This window comes from Ambystoma mexicanum, chromosome 7p (genome assembly GCF_040938575.1).
Source record: "Ambystoma mexicanum isolate Mex_15411 chromosome 7p, UKY_AmexF1_1, whole genome shotgun sequence".
NCBI classification, from domain to species: domain Eukaryota; kingdom Metazoa; phylum Chordata; class Amphibia; order Caudata; family Ambystomatidae; genus Ambystoma; species Ambystoma mexicanum.
The window spans coordinates 297,435,175-297,443,825 of record NC_090939.1 but is presented as its reverse complement, the minus strand read 5'-3'; the positions used below and the strand labels follow the sequence as shown (position 1 = coordinate 297,443,825).

At 43.3% G+C, this 8,651-nt stretch overlaps 1 long non-coding RNA gene across 1 annotated transcript; it reads left to right on the top strand.

The window, feature by feature from the left end:
- The first annotated feature begins 2,822 nt into the window (after nt 1-2,822).
- LOC138526054 (uncharacterized) lies at nt 2,823-4,159 on the top strand. Its single transcript, XR_011283471.1, has 4 exons — nt 2,823-2,937; nt 3,335-3,435; nt 3,526-3,636; nt 3,783-4,159. It is a non-coding gene; the product is annotated as an uncharacterized lncRNA (long non-coding RNA).
- Nucleotides 4,160-8,651: the final 4,492 nt, after the last annotated feature.

Below are 8,651 nucleotides of genomic sequence, written 5' to 3'. Positions count from 1 at the left end.
ATCGATTCCAGTGAACTTCACTGGTTTGAAGGCTCGGGAGAGTTCCGGAGAGTATTGACTCTGAGGTTCCTGGTGAGGACCAGTAAGTATTAAGTTCATAGAGTTCAATATGTCCAATGTTCACTCTTGTTCCCCCCTTCCTTTCTTGTCTTGCAGCTGGCTCGTGAAAAGATGCTCTTGTGGCAGCTGGTGGCGCTCAGGTAAGTGTCTGTATTACCCGGCGCTGTCCGGTAAATGTTGCACGAGGAAAACGTGCTGTTTTGTCTCTCTTTACAGATGCGGCACGTGAAAGTATGGAGAGTCACAAAAGGATGCCTCCGGTGGTAAATCAGGTAAGTCTATGGTGGTAAGAATTATATTTGTTGGTTCCCTCGGCTCACCTTGTGGTTTTCTTTTGTCTCCTAGGTGCCGAAGTTCGGCGAAGAAATGATGGAGGCAGCGCCAACCCGAAGGATGCTGTGAAGACTGGTGAGTATGGCGCGGCGCTGCAGCTGGAGGTGCGGCGCGTGCAGAAATGATTTTCTTTACAGGTCCGGAGACAAGATGGATCCAGAATCAGGTGTGGAATAGAAATAAGTTTGTTTTCTAACCTTGTCCCTTTCTTTCCTCTTTGTTTTAGGAGCTCTGGATTCGAGGCGGGCGTGGCAGAAGACTGGATGCAGGCTGCAGGCACTGTGAGTGTTACGCTGCTGGATGCAGAATAACGCGAAGCGTCTGTTGCTGGTCGGGCGTGGTTTAAATAGCCTCAAAAGTAGTCCCAGGTAAGAAGTCCCTAGAACCACACCCGAGTAAAAAATAGTCCCTGTAGAAAAATAGTCCCTTTCAGCCTTCATGTTGGACTGGAGTCATTTGCAGCATGGTCTGCCTGAGGCAAGTAATGACTATGAGCCTGGCACCTAAGGCACCAGCACTGAACCCAGATAGCCCCTAGCCGGGGCTGCTGAGGTTTTACTAAATGTCTAGATGCCTGCTCTCGGGGCTGATGGGCTTGGTCCGGATGCCTGGGGGTAGGCATCATGACACAAACAAGCTACAAACATGCTTAGCTGACAGAGGCTACCCAAAAAAATCCATCAGAATGGCAAGCAAGAGAGCGGCAAACAGAGATGGGAGATCTGCCTCACAAGAAAAAACTAAAATCCTGTAAATCGGGTTGTGTATGTCACCACATATAGCTCCCTCAGCAACTTGACAAAAACCACCATAAACAAGAATTGGCACCTGATTAGAAACAAGGACACCCTGGACAGGAAACCCATGTTCGCCTTTAAGAAAAACAAAAACCTGAGGGATACCTTGGTCCACACTTACATACAACCAAGAAAAGAACCCAATACCCTGTGGAATTTGCCCCCGAAGGTAGGACATTTCAGTTGTGGGAAGTGTGTGGCCTGCAAATACACGGTACCCAGGAAGACATTTATACACAATGACTTACACTTGGTTCTTAAGAGCCACACAAATTGCAACAGCAAACATGTGATATACGTTATCAGATGCCCGTGCAATTTAATCTACATCGGCAAAATGATTAGACCGATCAAACAACACATTTCCGAACATAGGTCATGCATAAAAACCAAACCATTGGTTGAACACTACACCCGGCTGGGACATTCCAATGAAGACTTGGTCTGGACTATCATTCAACAACTGACCCCACAGAAAAGAGGAGGTGACATGAATAAATGCATAACTAAATTAGAACAACGATGGGTACATAAATTGGACACAGTCAATAATGGACTGAATGTGACAGTCGAATGGAAACACTTCTGGAACTAGTACAATCTGGAGTTTGGCACAGATGGGAAGTATATTCCGAAGATGAATCCTGAACTACAACAAGGAAGTGACACAACGTTGGGTAAAAAACTGGGATCAGAAACTATTGTCTCTCAATTTCAACCAATGGCTGGAATAGCCGCCACCCCCCTTTTTTGTCCCCAGCAGCATTAACCACATGTTTTTTTTTTGTTTTTGTTTGGGTACGTACAACACTTGATAACCCTGATTTGGTCACAAAAAATATTTGCATCACCAACGATTTGTACTCTAGCACAAATCTGAGTCCATGTCTGGCAATAGAGTATACCAAGATGCATCTGAGTGATACCTGACTGTACAGACATACAAATGTCCCAGTGTGCTTAACTCTGTTCCTTCTACTCTGAGACAATGGCGATTGCACATTATATGATATGACAGAAACGTGTATATATGACGAAACAGAAACATTCAACTGAACGAATGTGGTTACAATGAATGTTCCATTGTTGTTTAGAATATCATGCACTTTGTTTCTTCTTGTACACATTTAAAACATCATGATGTCTGCATCTACCATTTTGTAATTCACATATATAGATGGCTTATATAATCATGCACCATCGGCATGACCACAAAATGGGCTAATGTGCAATATATGACTTCAATCGACAATAGGCCGTTATAATCAAGGTTCCATCGGTCTGTTAGACATTATGCACTTATTTATATTGTATTTTTATGTTTTATGTATTCGATACATTAGGTTGATTACATTTACCATTCAACAATTCCAATCCGATTGATGGCACTTATATAGATTCTTGTAATCATGCACCATGATCTAAAGATGATCCTCGTAAACGTTCTGACAATAGGTTGATCCCCTTACATTCAGATCAGCCGCCCACACAAAACCATCTCCACATACTAACATGTTGTTGGAGGCGGCACCCGTATACACACATCCCCGTACACAGAGCACATGTCGTAACTTGATTGGGCACTTTTTCAGTGACGACGCGAATGGGCATAGCCTTCTGCGCTAAGCACTTTCGTTTTGAAGCGATTTCCTAGGTAACGCCGGCTTTGGCGTCTCCGACAGTCTGCTATTCGCTTTGTCTCCCCCACAGATGCCAGACGTGCCTCACTGGCACCGGGACTTGCAAAGTAAGTACAAACGTAATTTTAGTAAAAACCGTGCTTTTGTAACATATTGAGCCACCACTGTGTGATCGATTAGACATTACTGGCACATCCACAAGGGATCCTGGGTTTTTTTGCCTCACCAAAAGAGACACTGCATCTCATTCCGTACTGCCACGGCAAACTTAGTATTGCACTTGGGTCTGATTAGTTCACTGAATAGAACAATGCATTTGAAAGCACCCAGGAAAAGGTGCACACAATGTGGGAGGGCTACAACTAGGACACTGCATGGCACGGCGCCGTATATAGATGCCCATCCATTAAACGGTAGAGATCACACATTAATTCCACGTGTTAAAATAATTACCATACGAGAGCATAACTGACACATTATATGTATCCGTCTGTTTATTTTTAGTTGGAAAACAATCCAGCCCAACAACGCTTTTCTGCACGGGATGTGATCTACTCGTTAGATCAAAATCAAAGACATAATACTAGGGCACTGATCCATGTGAGGTAAGAGCTCTAACTGCTAAATGATAGAGGTTTTTTACCTTTCATGCACTCTAACCGGGTGGATTTTGTTTTTCCTTTGGTTCTCCTTAGGCGGATAGGAGTCCTGGCAATCATGATTCATTTGATGGGGCTCTTAGGCACCTCCCACCAATCAAGAGAGGGGCATTTCCAAGAATTTACCGCAGCAAATATTAACTGACGGTAAGCATTACGTCAATGTTACTGCATTTATTGTCGTGTTTTTTTAGCTCCTATGAGCATCAAATTAGATTGGTTGAAATCATGTACTTAAACCTCTTGAGATCACTCCTCGGTCTAACCCACACATCCACTGTCATTATTCTCAGACAGATACACTATGGACACGGATAATACATCATCCCCCCGTCCTGAAGAAGGCCAATTCCATTCAAGCTCCAACAATTAGCTTTGCCTGGCCGAAACATTATAGTTTTGACAACCTCCTTTTGTAATGTTCATTGTTTAATTTCACACTGTTGTCTCTGTACTCCAGACATGCACAAGGCTCTCGATAGCACATGTTGTTGTAAAATGTATTGTTAAAAATTAAAGAAAACATGTTTTGTATTACTTAGATCCTTTTTTAGTTGATTGGATGGTACATATTTGTACTACTAATTTGGAATTAGCACAGTGTCCTTTTTGGGTTGTGATTTTTATCTTTTAAAAAATTGATATGTTTAATAAACAACCGATAGTCAAAGACTTTGTTGACCAAATATTTAAAGTTTGCATCCTATGTTTATGTATGAGCACATCAAAGGACTGCACGTGTGATCTCTCACCCTGATTGTTCTTGAATATTTAATAGTGTACACCCACCTGGGTTTATGTCAAGGATGGCACTCTGTCAAGAGTGACACAGGGCACCCAGGTAGTGTTTGGGTGGTTGTGCTGATGTAAGGTGGACAGATAAGTACACACACAGCGGGAAGTTAAAACAGAACAAAGAGTAGGCAAGGGTAGCAGGAAAATAAAAGATACAAACAAACTGGATTCCCTCGTGGGGTGTATGCAGAAATGGGAAAGAGTGTTCCACGGACCTTAGGAAAAACTCCAGCCTTCTGCACAGATTGCTATAACAGAGGCCCACGCTGTATGCTCATGGCTGGGAACAACAGCTGTGGGTGTCTGTAACACTGAAACGAGACAAGGGAAGGGGCAGAGGTTGCTTGCCGGAAACCAACAGTCAAGCTCTGTACAAAGGGATCTACATAAGATACAAGAGAAGACAAGAACAGAAAAATCCAGGGAAAAGGAAGTCGATGAGCAAACTAGCAGCAGGAAATAAAGGAAAAGCAGTATAACTGAAATGGACAGGGATCAAGAACAGAGGGTTGAAAACAAGGAAGAAAGCAAGAGAGCAGCAGCCAGGAAACAGGGGGGCTGCAATAACCGATGATACAAAGTGCTGGTAAACTGTTGTGGACTGCAGAGGACTGTAGGCTGCAAGGTAGAGAGCTCAGAGGAACAGGACAGCAAGGAGCGAGCCCAAAGGAGCAGGGCTATAAGGAAGGGAGCCCAGAGGATAAGGGCTTTAGGCAGCGCAGTGAAGCAGGCTACAAGGTAGGGAGTCCAGAGGCCAAGGTCTGTAGGCAGCGGAGTGAAGCAGATTGCAAGGCAGGGGCCTAGAGGACAAGGGCTGTTGGCAGCGGAGTGAAGCAGGCTGCAAGGCAAGGAGCCCAGAAGGGCAGGGCAGCAAGGAGTGTGCCCAGAGGAGCAGGGCCGCTGACTGTAGAAGGCTGCAGAGGACTGTAGTAGGCTGCAAGGCTGGAAGCCCAGAGGACAAGGGCTGTTGGCAGCGGAGCGTGATCGGCTGCAAGGCAGGAGCCCGGAAGACAAGGGCGGTAGGTAGAAGGCAGCGGAGCGTGATGGGCGTGATCAGTTGCAAGGCAGGAACCCGAAATACACTGGAACAAAGCTGGATAAATCAGGAACAGCATACAAATATCGTGGCTCAAAGCAAAAAGGTGCTGGAAGGACTCTTAATGCAAGAGACTGAGCTCCTGCAGGCAGCTTCTTAAATACCGCCCTGCCTTGTACTGAGGCAGGCTAATCTGCAGCACCTGGATCAGCACACCTGAATACAATCTGCCTCCTCCCTCTCTAGTCCTGAGATGGTGGAAGCAGCACAGATCCCTAGGGCTCCTGGGGATTGTAGTTCCGATGCTGACGAATGCGAATGGCCCGAATTGATAGTTGTGGCAAGGTGCATTATGGTACGTGTAGTTTGTTGAGTAAAATAAAAAAGCACCAAAGTCACGCAAATGGGAATTAAGGACCAAAGTGTGAATAGGGGTTGTTCCAAAAGTATTCTGTAGGTAAATGAATAACAAATAGTCCATAATGGTCGCCAATGTGAGTGCCCATGGCGCAGGCATGACAGTTTATCAGGCTTTAGCCAGGTGCCCTTTTTTGAAATTCATCTGAGCAGGGCACCATCAACATACACAAAGAACTGGACAGTGTGGATTACTTTTGCCAACATTAGAACATAAAGGTTGACAAGTGATGGAGCATGTGATGATCCCCGAATGTGCCCCTTCATGAACCTGCATGAATTTGGTCATGAAAAGGAGGAAAAGCCACACTATGGCAGCAGTCAATCAAGATGTTTTCGACCAGGCTCGAGCTGACCAATTGATCTATGCCTTATGGACTTGCCACAAAAGCCATCCGGGCCTGTATGATGGGCTAATTTCATGACTTTAGTATACAACTCCACAGGTAGTCTTGACAAATGTTTTTGACACAAATTACTTTCAAAGGCACACTTTTACTCATATGTTGCCAGAATGACACCCTCTAGGACAACTGATAACATTTGTAACTAAAAAGTCCGAAGTTGCTATCCAGAAATGTGGCCCACTTTTTTTGAGCGCCCTGGTCTATTTTGTTGCGTCCCAGTCTAACCGTGGCGTTGTGCCAATGAAGAACCCCATACCAGCAGATACAAGCAGACTAAAACGGGTAGGGAGAGACTGAAGAAATGAAGATGCAACACCACAGTCATCTACCTCAAGATGCAGCTCTAGAACACCAGGAAGGATGCTAATTCTATCACGTGCCTATTCTGAAACCCTACCTGGAAGTGCTCTGATTAAGCCAGCCATGGAAAGCCCTGTAACTGGACTCCACCCCCAGGTTCTCTCGCCCACATGAAGTCAGAAGTACACTGTGAAACTAGTCGTACCCTTGTAGCAGACGACCCCAGAACCTTCATAAACCCATCTTAAGTGTACGAGAGCTTTTCAACGAGAGATTTAGTTATTTCCAGTACTTTTTATCCCATATCTCCGCAAAACCTTCCAAAACAGTTATGTAACCCACTATGCTTTTTCATGGAGAGTGTGTACAGTTCCATGACGTGCAAATTAAAGGGCTGCACCAAACATTCTAAGCTGCATTCACACCCCGACAGATATTTTCTTCATGCCATACTCAAAACTTTGTGTATAGCAGTCATATTCGGTGCAACAACCCGACCCTGACACCAAACACATTTTAGGGGGTTTATAGGGGTCATCTAGCGCCTGGGCGTTTTCTCTCCTTTTTAAAAATGTAATTTTCAGAGAGAGTTTCTAGAGCTGGGTCATATGCAGAATTAGGTAAACACAATACGCTGCAATTGAAATGTGATTTGTAATCCGTGCATTTAAGTCTTTGCTCTGCTACCATGATACTACACATGATTACTGGGTTCCCACATCCAGCTAAAGTCTACCGTATACATTGAGCATTGGCTGAGGGCGAGGAATTTCCATCTGGCAAGGGTGCAAAGCCCTGGCTTTTTTGATTTCTATTAGTACTTATAATGATGCAGGTGATTCTTTCTCCAAAGGGGAAATCTGCTAATCAGATCCCGCTTTGTCACGACTCCACACCAAAAGCATAGCTTACTTGTGCCCTGCTGCATCAGTAGCCTGATCCACAACACCAACTCTGCTCATGGCGCAAAGCAGGTTCACAGGTCTTCTTTGTTTTACATGTTTATTGAATTCACTGTCCGAAATCAACCTTTCAATCTATACAATATAAATACAAAACTTTACATTTCGTCAATACACCATTCAATTATTATAATCTCAATAAAAACAGGGTAATCAATCAATTAGAAGGCACAGGAAAAGATATTTACATAAAAGATAAAAGGAAAATATTTAAGAAAGATTCCAACATAGTCACATATTCTTTTCTCGAAGTCCATCATCAAGACCACTGTTTATCCTAGACCATAAATACACAAAACAAAAACTAGGCAGAATCCAGGTCATAGTGTAAAAGACACCCGAGCATCCATCTAGGTCATATGAACAAACAGTTCTATAAAAGGTGTGACATTAGAGCATAGGAAGTTGTTTATATATGGCAGTAATATTTAAACAAAATATGAATCCAGACCATCTTTGGTATGATACATATTTCTGCATTCAACAATTCCCAAGAAAGTGCTTTTAGGTATTTTTCATTTTCGAGCCCTGTGAGTTTTAACGATTCCAAGTAGTTCACAATAACTCTTCATGGAAGTACGTTGGTAATTAAAGAGAACATTCCACATCAGATCAGATGTTACAAGACAATATTCAGGGAAATAATGATGGAAGTACTTTCTCCTCAATCTCTGCAACTCTGGTCATCCAGTTAACAAGTGCTTAATGGTCTCAGGCTGTTCATGATTCAAGCAGAATCTACAGAAATTGCTGTCTTTAGCAAGCATTTTACGCATCGCCAACACACCGTTGGTATACCATAGGTTCAATATGAATCTCAATTTCTGAGTCTTGGAGACGCAGATTTAACAAGATAGGATTCAATATTATTTACTTTTTAGGGAGGAAAATGTGCTCTTTAAATAAGTGCAATTTCATGCACTTCTCCCTTGTGGTGATCCAATCATAATGCCGGAGCTTGGACTTTGCTCTGGTTGAATTGGTTTTTAATAAAGACTTCCATGGAGTGCTGTACTTTGAACCTCCATATCTGCATTCCCTTATGAATCGTGCAGGTAATATATGAGGAAAGAATGCGCATTATCGAAATTTCCTTCATTGGCAATAAACACTTCCTATAAAAGGAATATATTTTCCACTTATAAAGAGAGCTCAAAGATAGTAGGCCTAATTCATAGCTAATAGCACAAATTGATTGACTCTGAGGTAGGTTCAGGACAGTTGTACAGAAGTAACCTTCAATAC